General features: G+C 37.5%; 37 non-coding genes across 37 annotated transcripts; all 37 read left to right on the top strand.

Annotated features, from left to right (window-relative positions):
- The first annotated feature begins 368 nt into the window (after positions 1-368).
- trnag-gcc (transfer RNA glycine (anticodon GCC)) lies at positions 369-439 on the top strand. The gene has a single exon. It is a non-coding gene; the product is annotated as a tRNA-Gly (tRNA).
- A 336-nt stretch (positions 440-775) lies between these two features.
- On the top strand, positions 776-846 carry trnag-gcc (transfer RNA glycine (anticodon GCC)). The gene has a single exon. It is a non-coding gene; the product is annotated as a tRNA-Gly (tRNA).
- Positions 847-1,537: 691 nt separating this feature from the next.
- On the top strand, positions 1,538-1,608 carry trnag-gcc (transfer RNA glycine (anticodon GCC)). The gene has a single exon. It is a non-coding gene; the product is annotated as a tRNA-Gly (tRNA).
- Positions 1,609-2,122: 514 nt separating this feature from the next.
- Positions 2,123-2,193, top strand: trnag-gcc (transfer RNA glycine (anticodon GCC)). Its single transcript has one exon. It is a non-coding gene; the product is annotated as a tRNA-Gly (tRNA).
- A 336-nt stretch (positions 2,194-2,529) lies between these two features.
- On the top strand, positions 2,530-2,600 carry trnag-gcc (transfer RNA glycine (anticodon GCC)). The gene has a single exon. It is a non-coding gene; the product is annotated as a tRNA-Gly (tRNA).
- A 752-nt stretch (positions 2,601-3,352) lies between these two features.
- On the top strand, positions 3,353-3,423 carry trnag-gcc (transfer RNA glycine (anticodon GCC)). The gene has a single exon. It is a non-coding gene; the product is annotated as a tRNA-Gly (tRNA).
- Positions 3,424-3,759: 336 nt separating this feature from the next.
- On the top strand, positions 3,760-3,830 carry trnag-gcc (transfer RNA glycine (anticodon GCC)). The gene has a single exon. It is a non-coding gene; the product is annotated as a tRNA-Gly (tRNA).
- A 157-nt stretch (positions 3,831-3,987) lies between these two features.
- Positions 3,988-4,058, top strand: trnag-gcc (transfer RNA glycine (anticodon GCC)). The gene has a single exon. It is a non-coding gene; the product is annotated as a tRNA-Gly (tRNA).
- Positions 4,059-4,394: 336 nt separating this feature from the next.
- Positions 4,395-4,465, top strand: trnag-gcc (transfer RNA glycine (anticodon GCC)). The gene has a single exon. It is a non-coding gene; the product is annotated as a tRNA-Gly (tRNA).
- A 1,022-nt stretch (positions 4,466-5,487) lies between these two features.
- Positions 5,488-5,558, top strand: trnag-gcc (transfer RNA glycine (anticodon GCC)). Its single transcript has one exon. It is a non-coding gene; the product is annotated as a tRNA-Gly (tRNA).
- A 1,201-nt stretch (positions 5,559-6,759) lies between these two features.
- Positions 6,760-6,830, top strand: trnag-gcc (transfer RNA glycine (anticodon GCC)). Its single transcript has one exon. It is a non-coding gene; the product is annotated as a tRNA-Gly (tRNA).
- A 336-nt stretch (positions 6,831-7,166) lies between these two features.
- Positions 7,167-7,237, top strand: trnag-gcc (transfer RNA glycine (anticodon GCC)). The gene has a single exon. It is a non-coding gene; the product is annotated as a tRNA-Gly (tRNA).
- Positions 7,238-7,928: 691 nt separating this feature from the next.
- trnag-gcc (transfer RNA glycine (anticodon GCC)) lies at positions 7,929-7,999 on the top strand. Its single transcript has one exon. It is a non-coding gene; the product is annotated as a tRNA-Gly (tRNA).
- Positions 8,000-8,335: 336 nt separating this feature from the next.
- On the top strand, positions 8,336-8,406 carry trnag-gcc (transfer RNA glycine (anticodon GCC)). The gene has a single exon. It is a non-coding gene; the product is annotated as a tRNA-Gly (tRNA).
- Positions 8,407-8,742: 336 nt separating this feature from the next.
- trnag-gcc (transfer RNA glycine (anticodon GCC)) lies at positions 8,743-8,813 on the top strand. Its single transcript has one exon. It is a non-coding gene; the product is annotated as a tRNA-Gly (tRNA).
- A 752-nt stretch (positions 8,814-9,565) lies between these two features.
- trnag-gcc (transfer RNA glycine (anticodon GCC)) lies at positions 9,566-9,636 on the top strand. Its single transcript has one exon. It is a non-coding gene; the product is annotated as a tRNA-Gly (tRNA).
- Positions 9,637-9,972: 336 nt separating this feature from the next.
- trnag-gcc (transfer RNA glycine (anticodon GCC)) lies at positions 9,973-10,043 on the top strand. Its single transcript has one exon. It is a non-coding gene; the product is annotated as a tRNA-Gly (tRNA).
- Positions 10,044-10,897: 854 nt separating this feature from the next.
- Positions 10,898-10,968, top strand: trnag-gcc (transfer RNA glycine (anticodon GCC)). Its single transcript has one exon. It is a non-coding gene; the product is annotated as a tRNA-Gly (tRNA).
- Positions 10,969-11,304: 336 nt separating this feature from the next.
- trnag-gcc (transfer RNA glycine (anticodon GCC)) lies at positions 11,305-11,375 on the top strand. The gene has a single exon. It is a non-coding gene; the product is annotated as a tRNA-Gly (tRNA).
- A 752-nt stretch (positions 11,376-12,127) lies between these two features.
- On the top strand, positions 12,128-12,198 carry trnag-gcc (transfer RNA glycine (anticodon GCC)). The gene has a single exon. It is a non-coding gene; the product is annotated as a tRNA-Gly (tRNA).
- A 336-nt stretch (positions 12,199-12,534) lies between these two features.
- On the top strand, positions 12,535-12,605 carry trnag-gcc (transfer RNA glycine (anticodon GCC)). The gene has a single exon. It is a non-coding gene; the product is annotated as a tRNA-Gly (tRNA).
- An 854-nt stretch (positions 12,606-13,459) lies between these two features.
- On the top strand, positions 13,460-13,530 carry trnag-gcc (transfer RNA glycine (anticodon GCC)). The gene has a single exon. It is a non-coding gene; the product is annotated as a tRNA-Gly (tRNA).
- A 336-nt stretch (positions 13,531-13,866) lies between these two features.
- On the top strand, positions 13,867-13,937 carry trnag-gcc (transfer RNA glycine (anticodon GCC)). The gene has a single exon. It is a non-coding gene; the product is annotated as a tRNA-Gly (tRNA).
- A 691-nt stretch (positions 13,938-14,628) lies between these two features.
- On the top strand, positions 14,629-14,699 carry trnag-gcc (transfer RNA glycine (anticodon GCC)). Its single transcript has one exon. It is a non-coding gene; the product is annotated as a tRNA-Gly (tRNA).
- A 336-nt stretch (positions 14,700-15,035) lies between these two features.
- On the top strand, positions 15,036-15,106 carry trnag-gcc (transfer RNA glycine (anticodon GCC)). The gene has a single exon. It is a non-coding gene; the product is annotated as a tRNA-Gly (tRNA).
- A 336-nt stretch (positions 15,107-15,442) lies between these two features.
- On the top strand, positions 15,443-15,513 carry trnag-gcc (transfer RNA glycine (anticodon GCC)). Its single transcript has one exon. It is a non-coding gene; the product is annotated as a tRNA-Gly (tRNA).
- Positions 15,514-15,909: 396 nt separating this feature from the next.
- On the top strand, positions 15,910-15,980 carry trnag-gcc (transfer RNA glycine (anticodon GCC)). Its single transcript has one exon. It is a non-coding gene; the product is annotated as a tRNA-Gly (tRNA).
- Positions 15,981-16,138: 158 nt separating this feature from the next.
- trnag-gcc (transfer RNA glycine (anticodon GCC)) lies at positions 16,139-16,209 on the top strand. Its single transcript has one exon. It is a non-coding gene; the product is annotated as a tRNA-Gly (tRNA).
- Positions 16,210-16,367: 158 nt separating this feature from the next.
- Positions 16,368-16,438, top strand: trnag-gcc (transfer RNA glycine (anticodon GCC)). Its single transcript has one exon. It is a non-coding gene; the product is annotated as a tRNA-Gly (tRNA).
- A 286-nt stretch (positions 16,439-16,724) lies between these two features.
- On the top strand, positions 16,725-16,795 carry trnag-gcc (transfer RNA glycine (anticodon GCC)). Its single transcript has one exon. It is a non-coding gene; the product is annotated as a tRNA-Gly (tRNA).
- Positions 16,796-17,131: 336 nt separating this feature from the next.
- Positions 17,132-17,202, top strand: trnag-gcc (transfer RNA glycine (anticodon GCC)). The gene has a single exon. It is a non-coding gene; the product is annotated as a tRNA-Gly (tRNA).
- Positions 17,203-17,360: 158 nt separating this feature from the next.
- trnag-gcc (transfer RNA glycine (anticodon GCC)) lies at positions 17,361-17,431 on the top strand. Its single transcript has one exon. It is a non-coding gene; the product is annotated as a tRNA-Gly (tRNA).
- A 158-nt stretch (positions 17,432-17,589) lies between these two features.
- On the top strand, positions 17,590-17,660 carry trnag-gcc (transfer RNA glycine (anticodon GCC)). The gene has a single exon. It is a non-coding gene; the product is annotated as a tRNA-Gly (tRNA).
- A 286-nt stretch (positions 17,661-17,946) lies between these two features.
- trnag-gcc (transfer RNA glycine (anticodon GCC)) lies at positions 17,947-18,017 on the top strand. The gene has a single exon. It is a non-coding gene; the product is annotated as a tRNA-Gly (tRNA).
- A 336-nt stretch (positions 18,018-18,353) lies between these two features.
- On the top strand, positions 18,354-18,424 carry trnag-gcc (transfer RNA glycine (anticodon GCC)). The gene has a single exon. It is a non-coding gene; the product is annotated as a tRNA-Gly (tRNA).
- Positions 18,425-18,582: 158 nt separating this feature from the next.
- On the top strand, positions 18,583-18,653 carry trnag-gcc (transfer RNA glycine (anticodon GCC)). Its single transcript has one exon. It is a non-coding gene; the product is annotated as a tRNA-Gly (tRNA).
- Positions 18,654-20,664: 2,011 nt separating this feature from the next.
- trnag-gcc (transfer RNA glycine (anticodon GCC)) lies at positions 20,665-20,735 on the top strand. The gene has a single exon. It is a non-coding gene; the product is annotated as a tRNA-Gly (tRNA).
- Positions 20,736-21,345: the final 610 nt, after the last annotated feature.

Here is a 21,345-nt window from a genome sequence, read left to right as displayed (position 1 = left end):
CCCAAATATATAGCTCTAAAATAAATAGCTCTAAAAAGAGCTATTTATTTGCAAGAATTCTAAAAAGAGCTATTTATTTGTTCATCGTGGCCTTTAGGCAGCTATTTTGAAATTTCTTGCACTAAATTTTGTCGTATGAGCATTGGTGGTTCAATGGTAGAATTCTCGCTTGCCATGCGAGAGATCTGGGTCCGATTCCCAGGCAGTGCAATTTACCTTTTGCTTCAATCCCAAATATATAACTCTAAAAAGAATAGCTCTAAAAAGAGCTATTTATTTGCAAGAATTCTAAAAAGAGCTATTTATTTGTTCATCGTGGCCTTTAGGCAGCTATTTTGAAATTTCTTGCACTAAATTTTGTCGTATGAGCATTGGTGGTTCAATGGTAGAATTCTCGCTTGCCATGCGAGAGATCTGGGTCCGATTCCCAGCCAGTGCAATTTAACTTATGCTTCAATAGAATTGTCCTTTTTGGAGCTTTTCAGTTGTTCATAATGTCCATAGGCAGCTATTTTGAAATCTCTTGCACTAAATTTTGTCATATGAGCATTGGTGGTTCAAGGGTAGAATTCTCTTTTCCCATGCGAGAGTTCTGGGTCCGATTCCCAGCCAGTGCAAATTAACTTTTGCTTCAATCCCAAATATATAGCTCTAAAATAAATAGCTCTAAAAAGAGCTATTTATTTGCAAGAATTCTAAAAAGAGCTATTTATTTGTTCATCGTGGCCTTTAGGCAGCTATTTTGAAATTTCTTGCACTAAATTTTGTCGTATGAGCATTGGTGGTTCAATGGTAGAATTCTCGCTTGCCATGCGAGAGATCTGGGTCCGATTCCCAGCCAGTGCAATTTAGCTTTTGCTTCAATCCCAAATATATAACTCTAAAAAAAATAGCTCTAAAAAGAGCTATTTATTTGCAAGAATTCTAAAAAGAGCTATTTATTTGTTCATCATGTCCATAGGCCGCCATTTTGAAATTTTTTCCCCTAAAATTTGTTGTTTAAGCATTGGTGGTTCAATGGTAGAATTCTCGCTTGCCATGCGAGAGATCTGGGTCAGATTCCCAGCCAGTGCAATTTAACTTATGCTTCAATAGAATTGTCCTTTTTGGAGCTTTTCAGTTTTTCATAATGTCCATAGGCAGCTATTTTAAAATCTCTTGCACTAAATTTTGTCATATGAGCATTGGTGGTTCAAGGGTATAATTCTCTTTTCCCATGCGAGAGTTCTGGGTCCGATTCCCAGCCAGTGCAAATTAACTTTTGTTTCAATAGAATTGTCCTTTTTGGAGCTTTTCAGTTGTTCATATTGTCCATAGGTCGCCATTTTGAATTTTTTTCCCCTAAAATTTGTTGTTTAAGCATTGGTGGTTCAATGGTAGAATTCTCGCTTGCCATGCGAGAGATCTGGGTCCGATTCCCAACAAGTGCAATTTAACTTTTGCTTCAATAGAATTGTCCTTTTTGGAGCTTTTCAGTTCTTCATAATGTCCATAGAACGCCATTTTGAAATTTTTTCCCCCAAAATTTGTTGTTTAAGCATTGGTGGTTCAATGGTAGAATTCTCGCTTGCCATGCGAGAGATCTGGGTCCGATTCCCAGCCAGTGCAATTTAACTTATGCTTCAATAGAATTGTCCTTTTTGGAGCTTTTCAGTTGTTCATAATGTCCATAGGCAGCTATTTTGAAATCTCTTGCACTAAATTTTGTCATATGAGCATTGGTGGTTCAAGGGTAGAATTCTCTTTTCCCATGCGAGAGTTCTGGGTCCGATTCCCAGCCAGTGCAAATTAACTTTTGCTTCAATAGAATTGTCCTTTTTGGAGCTTTTCAGTTGTTCATCATGTCCATAGGCAGCTATTTTGAAATCTCTTGCACTAAATTTTGTCATATGAGCATTGGTGGTTCAAGGGTAGAATTCTCTTTTCCCATGCGAGAGTTCTGGGTCCGATTCCCAGCCAGTGCAAATTAACTTTTGCTTCAATCCCAAATATATAACTCTAAAAAAAATAGCTCTAAAAAGAGCTATTTATTTGCAAGAATTCTAAAAAGAGCTATTTATTTGTTCATCGTGGCCTTTAGGCAGCTATTTTGAAATTTCTTGCACTAAATTTTGTCGTATGAGCATTGGTGGTTCAATGGTAGAATTCTCGCTTGCCATGCGAGAGATCTGGGTCCGATTCCCAGCCAGTGCAATTTAACTTATGCTTCAATAGAATTGTCCTTTTTGGAGCTTTTCAGTTGTTCATAATGTCCATAGGCAGCTATTTTGAAATCTCTTGCACTAAATTTTGTCATATGAGCATTGGTGGTTCAAGGGTAGAATTCTCTTTTCCCATGCGAGAGTTCTGGGTCCGATTCCCAGCCAGTGCAAATTAACTTTTGCTTCAATCCCAAATATATAGCTCTAAAATAAATAGCTCTAAAAAGAGCTATTTATTTGCAAGAATTCTAAGAAGAGCTATTTATTTGTTCATCGTGGCCTTTAGGCAGCTATTTTGAAATTTCTTGCACTAAATTTTGTCGTATGAGCATTGGTGGTTCAATGGTAGAATTCTCGCTTGCCATGCGAGAGATCTGGGTCCGATTCCCAGCCAGTGCAATTTAACTTTTGCTTCAATAGAATTGTCCTTTTTGGAGCTTTTCAGTTGTTCATAATGTCCATTAACTTATGCTTCAATAGAATTGTCCTTTTTGGAGCTTTTCAGGTCTTCATAATGTCCATAGGCCGCCATTTTGAAATTTTTTCCCCTAAAATTTGTTGTTTAAGCATTATTGGTTCAATGGTAGAATTCTCGCTTGCCATGCGAGAGATCTGGGTCCGATTCCCAGCCAGTGCAATTTAACTTATGCTTCAATAGAATTGTCCTTTTTGGAGCTTTTCAGTTGTTCATAATGTCCATAGGCAGCTATTTTGAAATCTCTTGCACTAAATTTTGTCATATGAGCATTGGTGGTTCAAGGGTAGAATTCTCTTTTCCCATGCGAGAGTTCTGGGTCCGATTCCCAGCCAGTGCAAATTAACTTTTGCTTCAATAGAATTGTCCTTTTTGGAGCTTTTCAGTTGTTCATCATGTCCATAGGCAGCTATTTTGAAATCTCTTGCACTAAATTTTGTCATATGAGCATTGGTGGTTCAAGGGTAGAATTCTCTTTTCCCATGCGAGAGTTCTGGGTCCGATTCCCAGCCAGTGCAAATTAACTTTTGCTTCAATCCCAAATATATAACTCTAAAAAAAATAGCTCTAAAAAGAGCTATTTATTTGCAAGAATTCTAAAAAGAGCTATTTATTTGTTCATCGTGGCCTTTAGGCAGCTATTTTGAAATTTCTTGCACTAAATTTTGTCGTATGAGCATTGGTGGTTCAATGGTAGAATTCTCGCTTGCCATGCGAGAGATCTGGGTCCGATTCCCAGCCAGTGCAATTTAACTTATGCTTCAATAGAATTGTCCTTTTTGGAGCTTTTCAGTTGTTCATAATGTCCATAGGCAGCTATTTTGAAATCTCTTGCACTAAATTTTGTCATATGAGCATTGGTGGTTCAAGGGTAGAATTCTCTTTTCCCATGCGAGAGTTCTGGGTCCGATTCCCAGCCAGTGCAAATTAACTTTTGCTTCAATCCCAAATATATAGCTCTAAAATAAATAGCTCTAAAAAGAGCTATTTATTTGCAAGAATTCTAAAAAGAGCTATTTATTTGTTCATCGTGGCCTTTAGGCAGCTATTTTAAAATTTCTTGCACTAAATTTTGTCGTATGAGCATTGGTGGTTCAATGGTAGAATTCTCGCTTGCCATGCGAGAGATCTGGGTCCGATTCCCAGCCAGTGCAATTTAGCTTTTGCTTCAATCCCAAATATATAACTCTAAAAAAAATAGCTCTAAAAAGAGCTATTTATTTGCAAGAATTCTAAAAAGAGCTATTTATTTGTTCATCATGTCCATAGGCCGCCATTTTGAAATTTCTTGCACTAAATTTTGTCGTATGAGCATTGGTGGTTCAATGGTAGAATTCTCGCTTGCCATGCGAGAGATCTGGGTCCGATTCCCAGCCAGTGCAATTTAACTTATGCTTCAATAGAATTGTCCTTTTTGGAGCTTTTCAGTTGTTCATAATGTCCATAGGCAGCTATTTTGAAATCTCTTGCACTAAATTTTGTCATATGAGCATTGGTGGTTCAAGGGTAGAATTCTCTTTTCCCATGCGAGAGTTCTGGGTCCGATTCCCAGCCAGTGCAAATTAACTTTTGCTTCAATCCCAAATATATAGCTCTAAAATAAATAGCTCTAAAAAGAGCTATTTATTTGCAAGAATTCTAAAAAGAGCTATTTATTTGTTCATCGTGGCCTTTAGGCAGCTATTTTAAAATTTCTTGCACTAAATTTTGTCGTATGAGCATTGGTGGTTCAATGGTAGAATTCTCGCTTGCCATGCGAGAGATCTGGGTCCGATTCCCAGCCAGTGCAATTTAGCTTTTGCTTCAATCCCAAATATATAACTCTAAAAAAAATAGCTCTAAAAAGAGCTATTTATTTGCAAGAATTCTAAAAAGAGCTATTTATTTGTTCATCATGTCCATAGGCCGCCATTTTGAAATTTCTTGCACTAAATTTTGTCGTATGAGCATTGGTGGTTCAATGGTAGAATTCTCTTTTCCCATGCGAGAGATCTGGGTCCGATTCCCAGCCAGTGCAATTTAGCTTTTGCTTCAATCCCAAATATATAACTCTAAAAAAAATAGCTCTAAAAAGAGCTATTTATTTGCAAGAATTCTAAAAAGAGCTATTTATTTGTTCATCGTGGCCTTTAGGCAGCTATTTTGAAATTTCTTGCACTAAATTTTGTCGTATGAGCATTGGTGGTTCAATGGTAGAATTCTCGCTTGCCATGCGAGAGATCTGGGTCAGATTCCCAGCCAGTGCAATTTAACTTATGCTTCAATAGAATTGTCCTTTTTGGAGCTTTTCAGTTTTTCATAATGTCCATAGGCAGCTATTTTAAAATCTCTTGCACTAAATTTTGTCATATGAGCATTGGTGGTTCAAGGGTAGAATTCTCTTTTCCCATGCGAGAGTTCTGGGTCCGATTCCCAGCCAGTGCAAATTAACTTTTGCTTCAATCCCAAATATATAGCTCTAAAATAAATAGCTCTAAAAAGAGCTATTTATTTGCAAGAATTCTAAAAAGAGCTATTTATTTGTTCATCGTGGCCTTTAGGCAGCTATTTTGAAATTTCTTGCACTAAATTTTGTCGTATGAGCATTGGTGGTTCAATGGTAGAATTCTCGCTTGCCATGCGAGAGATCTGGGTCCGATTCCCAGGCAGTGCAATTTACCTTTTGCTTCAATCCCAAATATATAACTCTAAAAAAAATAGCTCTAAAAAGAGCTATTTATTTGCAAGAATTCTAAAAAGAGCTATTTATTTGTTCATCGTGGCCTTTAGGCAGCTATTTTGAAATTTCTTGCACTAAATTTTGTCGTATGAGCATTGGTGGTTCAATGGTAGAATTCTCGCTTGCCATGCGAGAGATCTGGGTCCGATTCCCAGCCAGTGCAATTTAACTTTTGCTTCAATAGATTTGTCCTTTTTGGAGCTTTTCAGTTGTTCATCATGTCCATAGGCCGCCATTTTGAAAAAATTTCCCCTAAAATTTGTTGTTTAAGCATTGGTGGTTCAATGGTAGAATTCTCGCTTGCCATGCGAGAGATCTGGGTCAGATTCCCAGCCAGTGCAATTTAACTTATGCTTCAATAGAATTGTCCTTTTTGGAGCTTTTCAGTTTTTCATAATGTCCATAGGCAGCTATTTTAAAATCTCTTGCACTAAATTTTGTCATATGAGCATTGGTGGTTCAAGGGTAGAATTCTCTTTTCCCATGCGAGAGTTCTGGGTCCGATTCCCAGCCAGTGCAAATTAACTTTTGCTTCAATCCCAAATATATAGCTCTAAAATAAATAGCTCTAAAAAGAGCTATTTATTTGCAAGAATTCTAAAAAGAGCTATTTATTTGTTCATCGTGGCCTTTAGGCAGCTATTTTGAAATTTCTTGCACTAAATTTTGTCGTATGAGCATTGGTGGTTCAATGGTAGAATTCTCGCTTGCCATGCGAGAGATCTGGGTCCGATTCCCAGGCAGTGCAATTTACCTTTTGCTTCAATCCCAAATATATAACTCTAAAAAAAATAGCTCTAAAAAGAGCTATTTATTTGCAAGAATTCTAAAAAGAGCTATTTATTTGTTCATCGTGGCCTTTAGGCAGCTATTTTAAAATCTCTTGCACTAAATTTTGTCATATGAGCATTGGTGGTTCAAGGGTAGAATTCTCTTTTCCCATGCGAGAGTTCTGGGTCCGATTCCCAGCCAGTGCAAATTAACTTTTGCTTCAATCCCAAATATATAGCTCTAAAATAAATAGCTCTAAAAAGAGCTATTTATTTGCAAGAATTCTAAAAAGAGCTATTTATTTGTTCATCGTGGCCTTTAGGCAGCTATTTTGAAATTTCTTGCACTAAATTTTGTCGTATGAGCATTGGTGGTTCAATGGTAGAATTCTCGCTTGCCATGCGAGAGATCTGGGTCCGATTCCCAGGCAGTGCAATTTACCTTTTGCTTCAATCCCAAATATATAACTCTAAAAAGAATAGCTCTAAAAAGAGCTATTTATTTGCAAGAATTCTAAAAAGAGCTATTTATTTGTTCATCGTGGCCTTTAGGCAGCTATTTTGAAATTTCTTGCACTAAATTTTGTCGTATGAGCATTGGTGGTTCAATGGTAGAATTCTCGCTTGCCATGCGAGAGATCTGGGTCCGATTCCCAGCCAGTGCAATTTAACTTATGCTTCAATAGAATTGTCCTTTTTGGAGCTTTTCAGTTGTTCATAATGTCCATAGGCAGCTATTTTGAAATCTCTTGCACTAAATTTTGTCATATGAGCATTGGTGGTTCAAGGGTAGAATTCTCTTTTCCCATGCGAGAGTTCTGGGTCCGATTCCCAGCCAGTGCAAATTAACTTTTGCTTCAATCCCAAATATATAGCTCTAAAATAAATAGCTCTAAAAAGAGCTATTTATTTGCAAGAATTCTAAAAAGAGCTATTTATTTGTTCATCGTGGCCTTTAGGCAGCTATTTTGAAATTTCTTGCACTAAATTTTGTCGTATGAGCATTGGTGGTTCAATGGTAGAATTCTCGCTTGCCATGCGAGAGATCTGGGTCCGATTCCCAGCCAGTGCAATTTAGCTTTTGCTTCAATCCCAAATATATAACTCTAAAAAAAATAGCTCTAAAAAGAGCTATTTATTTGCAAGAATTCTAAAAAGAGCTATTTATTTGTTCATCATGTCCATAGGCCGCCATTTTGAAATTTTTTCCCCTAAAATTTGTTGTTTAAGCATTGGTGGTTCAATGGTAGAATTCTCGCTTGCCATGCGAGAGATCTGGGTCAGATTCCCAGCCAGTGCAATTTAACTTATGCTTCAATAGAATTGTCCTTTTTGGAGCTTTTCAGTTTTTCATAATGTCCATAGGCAGCTATTTTAAAATCTCTTGCACTAAATTTTGTCATATGAGCATTGGTGGTTCAAGGGTATAATTCTCTTTTCCCATGCGAGAGTTCTGGGTCCGATTCCCAGCCAGTGCAAATTAACTTTTGTTTCAATAGAATTGTCCTTTTTGGAGCTTTTCAGTTGTTCATATTGTCCATAGGTCGCCATTTTGAATTTTTTTCCCCTAAAATTTGTTGTTTAAGCATTGGTGGTTCAATGGTAGAATTCTCGCTTGCCATGCGAGAGATCTGGGTCCGATTCCCAACAAGTGCAATTTAACTTTTGCTTCAATAGAATTGTCCTTTTTGGAGCTTTTCAGTTCTTCATAATGTCCATAGAACGCCATTTTGAAATTTTTTCCCCCAAAATTTGTTGTTTAAGCATTGGTGGTTCAATGGTAGAATTCTCGCTTGCCATGCGAGAGATCTGGGTCCGATTCCCAGCCAGTGCAATTTAACTTATGCTTCAATAGAATTGTCCTTTTTGGAGCTTTTCAGTTGTTCATAATGTCCATAGGCAGCTATTTTGAAATCTCTTGCACTAAATTTTGTCATATGAGCATTGGTGGTTCAAGGGTAGAATTCTCTTTTCCCATGCGAGAGTTCTGGGTCCGATTCCCAGCCAGTGCAAATTAACTTTTGCTTCAATCCCAAATATATAACTCTAAAAAAAATAGCTCTAAAAAGAGCTATTTATTTGCAAGAATTCTAAAAAGAGCTATTTATTTGTTCATCGTGGCCTTTAGGCAGCTATTTTGAAATTTCTTGCACTAAATTTTGTCGTATGAGCATTGGTGGTTCAATGGTAGAATTCTCGCTTGCCATGCGAGAGATCTGGGTCCGATTCCCAGCCAGTGCAATTTAACTTATGCTTCAATAGAATTGTCCTTTTTGGAGCTTTTCAGTTGTTCATAATGTCCATAGGCAGCTATTTTGAAATCTCTTGCACTAAATTTTGTCATATGAGCATTGGTGGTTCAAGGGTAGAATTCTCTTTTCCCATGCGAGAGTTCTGGGTCCGATTCCCAGCCAGTGCAAATTAACTTTTGCTTCAATCCCAAATATATAGCTCTAAAATAAATAGCTCTAAAAAGAGCTATTTATTTGCAAGAATTCTAAGAAGAGCTATTTATTTGTTCATCGTGGCCTTTAGGCAGCTATTTTGAAATTTCTTGCACTAAATTTTGTCGTATGAGCATTGGTGGTTCAATGGTAGAATTCTCGCTTGCCATGCGAGAGATCTGGGTCCGATTCCCAGCCAGTGCAATTTAACTTTTGCTTCAATAGAATTGTCCTTTTTGGAGCTTTTCAGTTGTTCATAATGTCCATTAACTTATGCTTCAATAGAATTGTCCTTTTTGGAGCTTTTCAGGTCTTCATAATGTCCATAGGCCGCCATTTTGAAATTTTTTCCCCTAAAATTTGTTGTTTAAGCATTATTGGTTCAATGGTAGAATTCTCGCTTGCCATGCGAGAGATCTGGGTCCGATTCCCAGCCAGTGCAATTTAACTTATGCTTCAATAGAATTGTCCTTTTTGGAGCTTTTCAGTTGTTCATAATGTCCATAGGCAGCTATTTTGAAATCTCTTGCACTAAATTTTGTCATATGAGCATTGGTGGTTCAAGGGTAGAATTCTCTTTTCCCATGCGAGAGTTCTGGGTCCGATTCCCAGCCAGTGCAAATTAACTTTTGCTTCAATAGAATTGTCCTTTTTGGAGCTTTTCAGTTGTTCATCATGTCCATAGGCAGCTATTTTGAAATCTCTTGCACTAAATTTTGTCATATGAGCATTGGTGGTTCAAGGGTAGAATTCTCTTTTCCCATGCGAGAGTTCTGGGTCCGATTCCCAGCCAGTGCAAATTAACTTTTGCTTCAATCCCAAATATATAACTCTAAAAAAAATAGCTCTAAAAAGAGCTATTTATTTGCAAGAATTCTAAAAAGAGCTATTTATTTGTTCATCGTGGCCTTTAGGCAGCTATTTTGAAATTTCTTGCACTAAATTTTGTCGTATGAGCATTGGTGGTTCAATGGTAGAATTCTCGCTTGCCATGCGAGAGATCTGGGTCCGATTCCCAGCCAGTGCAATTTAACTTATGCTTCAATAGAATTGTCCTTTTTGGAGCTTTTCAGTTGTTCATAATGTCCATAGGCAGCTATTTTGAAATCTCTTGCACTAAATTTTGTCATATGAGCATTGGTGGTTCAAGGGTAGAATTCTCTTTTCCCATGCGAGAGTTCTGGGTCCGATTCCCAGCCAGTGCAAATTAACTTTTGCTTCAATCCCAAATATATAGCTCTAAAATAAATAGCTCTAAAAAGAGCTATTTATTTGCAAGAATTCTAAAAAGAGCTATTTATTTGTTCATCGTGGCCTTTAGGCAGCTATTTTGAAATTTCTTGCACTAAATTTTGTCGTATGAGCATTGGTGGTTCAATGGTAGAATTCTCGCTTGCCATGCGAGAGATCTGGGTCCGATTCCCAGCCAGTGCAATTTAACTTTTGCTTCAATAGAATTGTCCTTTTTGGAGCTTTTCAGTTGTTCATAATGTCCATTAACTTATGCTTCAATAGAATTGTCCTTTTTGGAGCTTTTCAGTTTTTCATAATGTCCATAGGCAGCTATTTTGAAATCTCTTGCACTAAATTTTGTCATATGAGCATTGGTGGTTCAAGGGTAGAATTCTCTTTTCCCATGCGAGAGTTCTGGGTCCGATTCCCAGCCAGTGCAAATTAACTTTTGCTTCAATCCCAAATATATAGCTCTAAAATAAATAGCTCTAAAAAGAGCTATTTATTTGCAAGAATTCTAAAAAGAGCTATTTATTTGTTCATCGTGGCCTTTAGGCAGCTATTTTAAAATCTCTTGCACTAAATTTTGTCATATGAGCATTGGTGGTTCAAGGGTAGAATTCTCTTTTCCCATGCGAGAGTTCTGGGTCCGATTCCCAGCCAGTGCAAATTAACTTTTGCTTCAATCCCAAATATATAGCTCTAAAATAAATAGCTCTAAAAAGAGCTATTTATTTGCAAGAATTCTAAAAAGAGCTATTTATTTGTTCATCGTGGCCTTTAGGCAGCTATTTTGAAATTTCTTGCACTAAATTTTGTCGTATGAGCATTGGTGGTTCAATGGTAGAATTCTCGCTTGCCATGCGAGAGATCTGGGTCCGATTCCCAGGCAGTGCAATTTACCTTTTGCTTCAATCCCAAATATATAACTCTAAAAAGAATAGCTCTAAAAAGAGCTATTTATTTGCAAGAATTCTAAAAAGAGCTATTTATTTGTTCATCGTGGCCTTTAGGCAGCTATTTTGAAATTTCTTGCACTAAATTTTGTCGTATGAGCATTGGTGGTTCAATGGTAGAATTCTCGCTTGCCATGCGAGAGATCTGGGTCCGATTCCCAGCCAGTGCAATTTAACTTATGCTTCAATAGAATTGTCCTTTTTGGAGCTTTTCAGTTGTTCATAATGTCCATAGGCAGCTATTTTGAAATCTCTTGCACTAAATTTTGTCATATGAGCATTGGTGGTTCAAGGGTAGAATTCTCTTTTCCCATGCGAGAGTTCTGGGTCCGATTCCCAGCCAGTGCAAATTAACTTTTGCTTCAATCCCAAATATATAGCTCTAAAATAAATAGCTCTAAAAAGAGCTATTTATTTGCAAGAATTCTAAGAAGAGCTATTTATTTGTTCATCGTGGCCTTTAGGCAGCTATTTTGAAATTTCTTGCACTAAATTTTGTCGTATGAGCATTGGTGGTTCAATGGTAGAATTCTCGCTTGCCATGCGAGAGATCTGGGTCCGATTCCCAGCCAGTGCAATTTAACTTTTGCTTCAATAGAATTGTCCTTTTTGGAGCTTTTCAGTTGTTCATAATGTCCATTAACTTATGCTTCAATAGAATTGTCCTTTTTGGAGCTTTTCAGGTCTTCATAATGTCCATAGGCCGCCATTTTGAAATTTTTTCCCCTAAAATTTGTTGTTTAAGCATTATTGGTTCAATGGTAGAATTCTCGCTTGCCATGCGAGAGATCTGGGTCCGATTCCCAGCCAGTGCAATTTAACTTATGCTTCAATAGAATTGTCCTTTTTGGAGCTTTTCAGTTGTTCATAATGTCCATAGGCAGCTATTTTGAAATCTCTTGCACTAAATTTTGTCATATGAGCATTGGTGGTTCAAGGGTAGAATTCTCTTTTCCCATGCGAGAGTTCTGGGTCCGATTCCCAGCCAGTGCAAATTAACTTTTGCTTCAATAGAATTGTCCTTTTTGGAGCTTTTCAGTTGTTCATCATGTCCATAGGCAGCTATTTTGAAATCTCTTGCACTAAATTTTGTCATATGAGCATTGGTGGTTCAAGGGTAGAATTCTCTTTTCCCATGCGAGAGTTCTGGGTCCGATTCCCAGCCAGTGCAAATTAACTTTTGCTTCAATCCCAAATATATAACTCTAAAAAAAATAGCTCTAAAAAGAGCTATTTATTTGCAAGAATTCTAAAAAGAGCTATTTATTTGTTCATCGTGGCCTTTAGGCAGCTATTTTGAAATTTCTTGCACTAAATTTTGTCGTATGAGCATTGGTGGTTCAATGGTAGAATTCTCGCTTGCCATGCGAGAGATCTGGGTCCGATTCCCAGCCAGTGCAATTTAACTTATGCTTCAATAGAATTGTCCTTTTTGGAGCTTTTCAGTTGTTCATAATGTCCATAGGCAGCTATTTTGAAATCTCTTGCACTAAATTTTGTCATATGAGCATTGGTGGTTCAAGGGTAGAATTCTCTTTTCCCATGCGAGAGTTCTGGGTCCGATTCCCAGCCAGTGCAAATTAACTTTTGCTTCAATCCCAAATATATAGCTCTAAAATAAATAGCTCTAAAAAGAGCTATTTATTTGCAAGAATTCTAAAAAGAGCTATTTATTTGTTCATCGTGGCCTTTAGGCAGCTATTTTGAAATTTCTTGCACTAAATTTTGTCGTATGAGCATTGGTGGTTCAATGGTAGAATTCTCGCTTGCCATGCGAGAGATCTGGGTCCGATTCCCAGCCAGTGCAATTTAACTTTTGCTTCAATAGAATTGTCCTTTTTGGAGCTTTTCAGTTGTTCATAATGTCCATTAACTTATGCTTCAATAGAATTGTCCTTTTTGGAGCTTTTCAGTTTTTCATAATGTCCATAGGCAGCTATTTTGAAATCTCTTGCACTAAATTTTGTCATATGAGCATTGGTGGTTCAAGGGTAGAATTCTCTTTTCCCATGCGAGAGTTCTGGGTCCGATTCCCAGCCAGTGCAAATTAACTTTTGCTTCAATCCCAAATATATAGCTCTAAAATAAATAGCTCTAAAAAGAGCTATTTATTTGCAAGAATTCTAAAAAGAGCTATTTATTTGTTCATCGTGGCCTTTAGGCAGCTATTTTAAAATCTCTTGCACTAAATTTTGTCATATGAGCATTGGTGGTTCAAGGGTAGAATTCTCTTTTCCCATGCGAGAGTTCTGGGTCCGATTCCCAGCCAGTGCAAATTAACTTTTGCTTCAATCCCAAATATATAGCTCTAAAATAAATAGCTCTAAAAAGAGCTATTTATTTGCAAGAATTCTAAAAAGAGCTATTTATTTGTTCATCGTGGCCTTTAGGCAGCTATTTTGAAATTTCTTGCACTAAATTTTGTCGTATGAGCATTGGTGGTTCAATGGTAGAATTCTCGCTTGCCATGCGAGAGATCTGGGTCCGATTCCCAGGCAGTGCAATTTACCTTTTGCTTCAATCCCAAATATATAACTCTAAAAAGAATAGCTCTAAAAAGAGCTATTTATTTGCAAGAATTCTAAAAAGAGCTATTTATTTGTTCATCGTGGCCTTTAGGCAGCTATTTTGAAATTTCTTGCACTAAATTTTGTCGTATGAGCATTGGTGGTTCAATGGTAGAATTCTCGCTTGCCATGCGAGAGATCTGGGTCCGATTCCCAGCCAGTGCAATTTAACTTATGCTTCAATAGAATTGTCCTTTTTGGAGCTTTTCAGTTGTTCATAATGTCCATAGGCAGCTATTTTGAAATCTCTTGCACTAAATTTTGTCATATGAGCATTGGTGGTTCAAGGGTAGAATTCTCTTTTCCCATGCGAGAGTTCTGGGTCCGATTCCCAGCCAGTGCAAATTAACTTTTGCTTCAATCCCAAATATATAGCTCTAAAATAAATAGCTCTAAAAAGAGCTATTTATTTGCAAGAATTCTAAAAAGAGCTATTTATTTGTTCATCGTGGCCTTTAGGCAGCTATTTTGAAATTTCTTGCACTAAATTTTGTCGTATGAGCATTGGTGGTTCAATGGTAGAATTCTCGCTTGCCATGCGAGAGATCTGGGTCCGATTCCCAGCCAGTGCAATTTAGCTTTTGCTTCAATCCCAAATATATAACTCTAAAAAAAATAGCTCTAAAAAGAGCTATTTATTTGCAAGAATTCTAAAAAGAGCTATTTATTTGTTCATCATGTCCATAGGCCGCCATTTTGAAATTTTTTCCCCTAAAATTTGTTGTTTAAGCATTGGTGGTTCAATGGTAGAATTCTCGCTTGCCATGCGAGAGATCTGGGTCAGATTCCCAGCCAGTGCAATTTAACTTATGCTTCAATAGAATTGTCCTTTTTGGAGCTTTTCAGTTTTTCATAATGTCCATAGGCAGCTATTTTAAAATCTCTTGCACTAAATTTTGTCATATGAGCATTGGTGGTTCAAGGGTATAATTCTCTTTTCCCATGCGAGAGTTCTGGGTCCGATTCCCAGCCAGTGCAAATTAACTTTTGTTTCAATAGAATTGTCCTTTTTGGAGCTTTTCAGTTGTTCATATTGTCCATAGGTCGCCATTTTGAATTTTTTTCCCCTAAAATTTGTTGTTTAAGCATTGGTGGTTCAATGGTAGAATTCTCGCTTGCCATGCGAGAGATCTGGGTCCGATTCCCAACAAGTGCAATTTAACTTTTGCTTCAATAGAATTGTCCTTTTTGGAGCTTTTCAGTTCTTCATAATGTCCATAGAACGCCATTTTGAAATTTTTTCCCCCAAAATTTGTTGTTTAAGCATTGGTGGTTCAATGGTAGAATTCTCGCTTGCCATGCGAGAGATCTGGGTCCGATTCCCAGCCAGTGCAATTTAACTTATGCTTCAATAGAATTGTCCTTTTTGGAGCTTTTCAGTTGTTCATCATGTCCATAGGCAGCTATTTTGAAATCTCTTGCACTAAATTTTGTCATATGAGCATTGGTGGTTCAAGGGTAGAATTCTCTTTTCCCATGCGAGAGTTCTGGGTCCGATTCCCAGCCAGTGCAAATTAACTTTTGCTTCAATCCCAAATATATAACTCTAAAAAAAATAGCTCTAAAAAGAGCTATTTATTTGCAAGAATTCTAAAAAGAGCTATTTATTTGTTCATCGTGGCCTTTAGGCAGCTATTTTGAAATCTCTTGCACTAAATTTTGTCGTATGAGCATTGGTGGTTCAATGGTAGAATTCTCGCTTGCCATGCGAGAGATCTGGGTCCGATTCCCAGCCAGTGCAATTTAACTTATGCTTCAATAGAATTGTCCTTTTTGGAGCTTTTCAGTTGTTCATAATGTCCATAGGCAGCTATTTTGAAATCTCTTGCACTAAATTTTGTCATATGAGCATTGGTGGTTCAAGGGTAGAATTCTCTTTTCCCATGCGAGAGTTCTGGGTCCGATTCCCAGCCAGTGCAAATTAACTTTTGCTTCAATCCCAAATATATAGCTCTAAAATAAATAGCTCTAAAAAGAGCTATTTATTTGCAAGAATTCTAAAAAGAGCTATTTATTTGTTCATCGTGGCCTTTAGGCAGCTATTTTGAAATTTCTTGCACTAAATTTTGTCGTATGAGCATTGGTGGTTCAATGGTAGAATTCTCGCTTGCCATGCGAGAGATCTGGGTCCGATTCCCAGCCAGTGCAATTTAACTTTTGCTTCAATAGAATTGTCCTTTTTGGAGCTTTTCAGTTGTTCATAATGTCCATTAACTTATGCTTCAATAGAATTGTCCTTTTTGGAGCTTTTCAGTTTTTCATAATGTCCATAGGCAGCTATTTTGAAATCTCTTGCACTAAATTTTGTCATATGAGCATTGGTGGTTCAAGGGTAGAATTCTCTTTTCCCATGCGAGAGTTCTGGGTCCGATTCCCAGCCAGTGCAAATTAACTTTTGCTTCAATCCCAAATATATAGCTCTAAAATAAATAGCTCTAAAAAGAGGTATTTATTTGCAAGAATTCTAAAAAGAGCTATTAATTTGTTCATCGTGGCCTTTAGGCAGCTATTTTGAAATTTCTTGCACTAAATTTTGTCGTATGAGCATTGGTGGTTCAATGGTAGAATTCTCGCTTGCCATGCGAGAGATCTGGGTCCGATTCCCAGCCAGTGCAATTTAACTTTTGCTTCAATCCCAAATATATAACTCTAAAAAAAATAGCTCTAAAAAGAGCTATTTATTTGCAAGAATTCTAAAAAGAGCTATTTATTTGTTCATCGTGGCCTTTAGGCAGCTATTTTGAAATTTCTTGCACTAAATTTTGTCGTATGAGCATTGGTGGTTCAATGGTAGAATTCTCGCTTGCCATGCGAGAGATCTGGGTCCGATTCCCAGCCAGTGCATTTTAACTTTTGCTTCAATCCCAAATATATAGCTCTAAAAAAAATAGCTCTAAAAAGAGCTATTTATTTGCAAGAATTCTAAAAAGAGCTATTTATTTGTTCATCGTGGCCTTTAGGCAGCTATTTTGAAATTTCTTGCACTAAATTTTGTCGTATGAGCATTGGTGGTTCAATGGTAGAATTCTCGCTTGCCATGCGAGAGATCTGGGTCCGATTCCCAGCCAGTGCAAATCAACTTCTGCTTCAATAGATTTGTCCTTTTTGGAGCTTTTCAGTTGTTCATCATGTCCATAGGCCGCCATTTTGAAAAAAATTTCCCCTAAAATTTGTTGTTTAAGCATTGGTGGTTCAATGGTAGAATTCTCGCTTGCCATGCGAGAGATCTGGGTCAGATTCCCAGCCAGTGCAATTTAACTCATGCTTCAAAAGAATTGTCCTTTTTGGAGCTTTTCAGTTGTTCATAATGTCCATAGGCCGCCATTTTGAAAATTTTTCCCCTAAAATTTGTTGTTTAAGCATTGGTGGTTCAATGGTAGAATTCTCGCTTGCCATGCGAGAGATCTGGGTCCGATTCCCAGCCAGTGCAATTTAACTTATGCTTCAATAGAATTGTCCTTTTTGGAGCTTTTCAGTTGTTCATAATGTCCATAGGCAGCTATTTTGAAATCTCTTGCACTAAATTTTGTCATATGAGCATTGGTGGTTCAAGGGTAGAATTCTCTTTTCCCATGCGAGAGTTCTGGGTCCGATTCCCAGCCAGTGCAAATTAACTTTTGCTTCAATCCCAAATATATAGCTCTAAAATAAATAGCTCTAAAAAGAGGTATTTATTTGCAAGAATTCTAAAAAGAGCTATTAATTTGTTCATCGTGGCCTTTAGGCAGCTATTTTGAAATTTCTTGCACTAAATTTTGTCGTATGAGCATTGGTGGTTCAATGGTAGAATTCTCGCTTGCCATGCGAGAGATCTGGGTCCGATTCCCAGCCAGTGCAATTTAACTTTTGCTTCAATCCCAAATATATAACTCTAAAAAAAATAGCTCTAAAAAGAGCTATTTATTTGCAAGAATTCTAAAAAGAGCTATTTATTTGTTCATCGTGGCCTTTAGGCAGCTATTTTGAAATTTCTTGCACTAAATTTTGTCGTATGAGCATTGGTGGTTCAATGGTAGAATTCTCGCTTGCCATGCGAGAGATCTGGGTCCGATTCCCAGCCAGTGCATTTTAACTTTTGCTTCAATCCCAAATATATAGCTCTAAAAAAAATAGCTCTAAAAAGAGCTATTTATTTGCAAGAATTCTAAAAAGAGCTATTTATTTGTTCATCGTGGCCTTTAGGCAGCTATTTTGAAATTTCTTGCACTAAATTTTGTCGTATGAGCATTGGTGGTTCAATGGTAGAATTCTCGCTTGCCATGCGAGAGATCTGGGTCCGATTCCCAGCCAGTGCAAATCAACTTCTGCTTCAATAGATTTGTCCTTTTTGGAGCTTTTCAGTTGTTCATCATGTCCATAGGCCGCCATTTTGAAAAAAATTTCCCCTAAAATTTGTTGTTTAAGCATTGGTGGTTCAATGGTAGAATTCTCGCTTGCCATGCGAGAGATCTGGGTCAGATTCCCAGCCAGTGCAATTTAACTCATGCTTCAAAAGAATTGTCCTTTTTGGAGCTTTTCAGTTGTTCATAATGTCCATAGGCCGCCATTTTGAAAATTTTTCCCCTAAAATTTGTTGTTTAAGCATTGGTGGTTCAATGGTAGAATTCTCGCTTGCCATGCGAGAGATCTGGGTCCGATTCCCAGCCAGTGCAATTTAACTTATGCTTCAATAGAATTGTCCTTTTTGGAGCTTTTCAGTTGTTCATAATGTCCATAGGCAGCTATTTTGAAATCTCTTGCACTAAATTTTGTCATATGAGCATTGGTGGTTCAAGGGTAGAATTCTCTTTTCCCATGCGAGAGTTCTGGGTCCGATTCCCAGCCAGTGCAAATTAACTTTTGCTTCAATCCCAAATATATAGCTCTAAAATAAATAGCTCTAAAAAGAGGTATTTATTTGCAAGAATTCTAAAAAGAGCTATTAATTTGTTCATCGTGGCCTTTAGGCAGCTATTTTGAAATTTCTTGCACTAAATTTTGTCGTATGAGCATTGGTGGTTCAATGGTAGAATTCTCGCTTGCCATGCGAGAGATCTGGGTCCGATTCCCAGCCAGTGCAATTTAACTTTTGCTTCAATCCCAAATATATAACTCTAAAAAAAATAGCTCTAAAAAGAGCTATTTATTTGCAAGAATTCTAAAAAGAGCTATTTATTTGTTCATCGTGGCCTTTAGGCAGCTATTTTGAAATTTCTTGCACTAAATTTTGTCGTATGAGCATTGGTGGTTCAATGGTAGAATTCTCGCTTGCCATGCGAGAGATCTGGGTCCGATTCCCAGCCAGTGCAAATTAACTTTTGCTTCAATAGAATTGTCCTTTTTGGAGCTTTTCAGTTGTTTATCATGGCCATAGGTGGCCATTTTGAAATCTCTTGCCCTAAATATTTTTGTATGAGCATTGGTGGTTCAATGGTAGAATTCTCTTTTCCCATGCAAGAGTTCTGGGTCCGATTCCCAGCCAGTGCAAATTAACTTTTGCTTCAATCCCAAATATATAGCTCTAAAATAAATAGCTCTTTGTAGAGCTATTTATTTTAGAGCTATATATTAGCAAGAATTCTAAAAAGAGCTATTTATTTGTTCATCGTGGCCTTTAGGCAGCTATTTTGAAATGTCTTGCACTAAATTTTGTTGTTTAAGCATTGGTGGTTCAATGGTAGAATTTTCGCTTGCCATGCGAGAGATCTGGGTCCGATTCCCAGCCAGTGCAAATTAACTTTTGCTTCAATAGAATTGTCCTTTTTGGAGCTTTTCAGTTGTTCATAATGTCCATAGGCCGCCATTTTGAAAATTTTTCCCCTAAAATTTGTTGTTTAAGCATTGGTGGTTCAATGGTTGAAGTCTCGCTTGCCGTGCGACGGATTTGGGTCCGATTCCCAGCCAGTGCACAATAACTTTTGCTTCAATAGAATTTTCCTTTTTGGAGCTTTTCAGTTGTTCATCATGGCCATAGGCCACCATTTTGAAAATTTTTCCCCTAAAATTTGTTGTTTAAGCATTGGTGGTTGAATGGTTGAAGTCTCGCTTGCCATGCGACGGATTTGGGTCCGATTCCCAGCCAGTGCACAATAACTTTTGCTTCAATAGAATTTTCCTTTTTGGAGCTTTTCAGTTGTTCATCGTGGCCATAGGCGGCCATTTTGAAATCTCTTGCACTAAATTTTGTCATATGAGCATTGGTGGTTCAATGGTAGAATTCTCGCTTGCCATGCGAGAGATCTGGATCCGATTCCCAGCCAGTGCAAAATATCTTATGCTTCAATAGAATTGTCTTTTTTGGAGCTTTTCAGTTGTTCATAATGTCCATAGGCTGCCATTTTGAAATTTTTTCACGTAAAATTTGTTGTTGAAGCATTGGTGGTTCAATGGTTGAAGTCTCGCTTGCCATGCGACGGATTTGGGTCAGATTCCCAGCCAGTGAAAATTAACTTTTGCTTCAATAGAATTGTCCTTTTTGGAGCTTTTCAGTTGTTCATCATGTCCATAGGCCGCCATTTTGAAATTCTTTCCCCTAAAATTTGTTGTTTAAGCATTGGTGGTTGAATGGTTGAAGTCTCGCTTGCCATGCGACGGATTTGGGTCCGATTCCCAGCCAGTGCAAATTAACTTTTGCTTCAATAGAATTGTCCTTTTTGGAGCTTTTCAGTTTTTCATAATGTCCATAGGCCGCCATTTTGAAATTTCTTCCCGTAAAATTTGTTGTTTAAGCATGGGTGGTTCAATGGTTGAAGTCTCGCTTGCAATGCGAGAGATTTGGGTCCGATTCCCAGCCAGTGCAAATTAACTTTTGCTTCAATAGAATTGTCCTTTTTGGAGCTTTTCAGTTTTTCATAATGTCCATAGGCCGCCATTTTGAAATTTTTTCCCGTAAAATTTGTTGTTTAAGCATGGGTGGTTCAATGGTTGAAGTCTCGCTTGCAATGCGAGAGATTTGGGTCCGATTCCCAGCCAGTGCAGAATAACCTTTGCTTCAATAGAATTGTCCTTTTTAAAGCTCATTATTTGTTCATTATGTCCATAGTTGGCCATTTTTAAATATCTTGCAGTTAATTCTGTAGTATAAGCATTGGTGGTTGTATGGTAGAATTCTAGCTTGCCATGCGAGAGATCTCGATCCGATTCCCAGCCAGTGCAGAATAACCTTTGCTTCTATAGAATTTCCCAAATATACAGTTCTAAAATAAATAGCTCTAAAAAGAGCTATTTATTTGCAAGAATTCTAAAAAGAGCTATTTATTTGTTCATCATGGCCATCAGGCAGCTATTTTGAAATTTCTTGCACTAAATTTGGTCGTATGAGCATTGGTGGTTCAATGGTAGAATTCTCGCTTGCCATGCGAGAGACCTGGGTCCGATTCCCAGCCAGTGCAAAATATCTTATGCTTCAATAGAATTGTCCTTTTTGGAGCTTTTCAGTTGTTCATAATGTCCATAGGCCGCCATTTTGAAAATTTTTCTCCTAAAATTTGTTGTTTAAGCATTGGTTGTTCAATGGTTGAAGTCTCGCTTGCCATGCGACGGATTTGGGTCCGATTCCCGAGAGATCTGGATCCGATTCCCAGCCAGTGCAGAATAACTTTTGCTTCAATCCCAAATATATAGCTCAAAAATAAATCGCTCTAAAAAGAGCGATTTATTTGCAAGAATTCTAAAAAGAACTATTTATTTGTTCATCATGGCCATTAGGCAGCTATTTTGAAATTTCTTGCACTAAATTTTGTCGTATGAGCATTGGTGGATTCAATGGTAGAATTCTCTTTTCCCATGCGAGAGTTCTGGGTCCGATTCCCAGCCAGAGCAGAATAACTTTTTCTTCCATAGAATTTTCCTTTTTAGAGCTTTTCAGTTGTTCATCATGGCCATGGGTGGCCATTTTGAAATCTCTTGCCCTAAATATTTTCATATCAGCATTGGTGGTTCAATGGTAGAATTCTCGCTTGCCATACGAGAGATCTGGGTCCGATAAAAGTTATTCCCAGC

This window comes from Pungitius pungitius, chromosome 18, assembly GCF_949316345.1.
Source record: "Pungitius pungitius chromosome 18, fPunPun2.1, whole genome shotgun sequence".
In the NCBI taxonomy this organism is placed as follows: Eukaryota; Metazoa; Chordata; class Actinopteri; order Perciformes; family Gasterosteidae; genus Pungitius; species Pungitius pungitius.
This window is presented reverse-complemented; position numbering and strand designations above follow the sequence as displayed.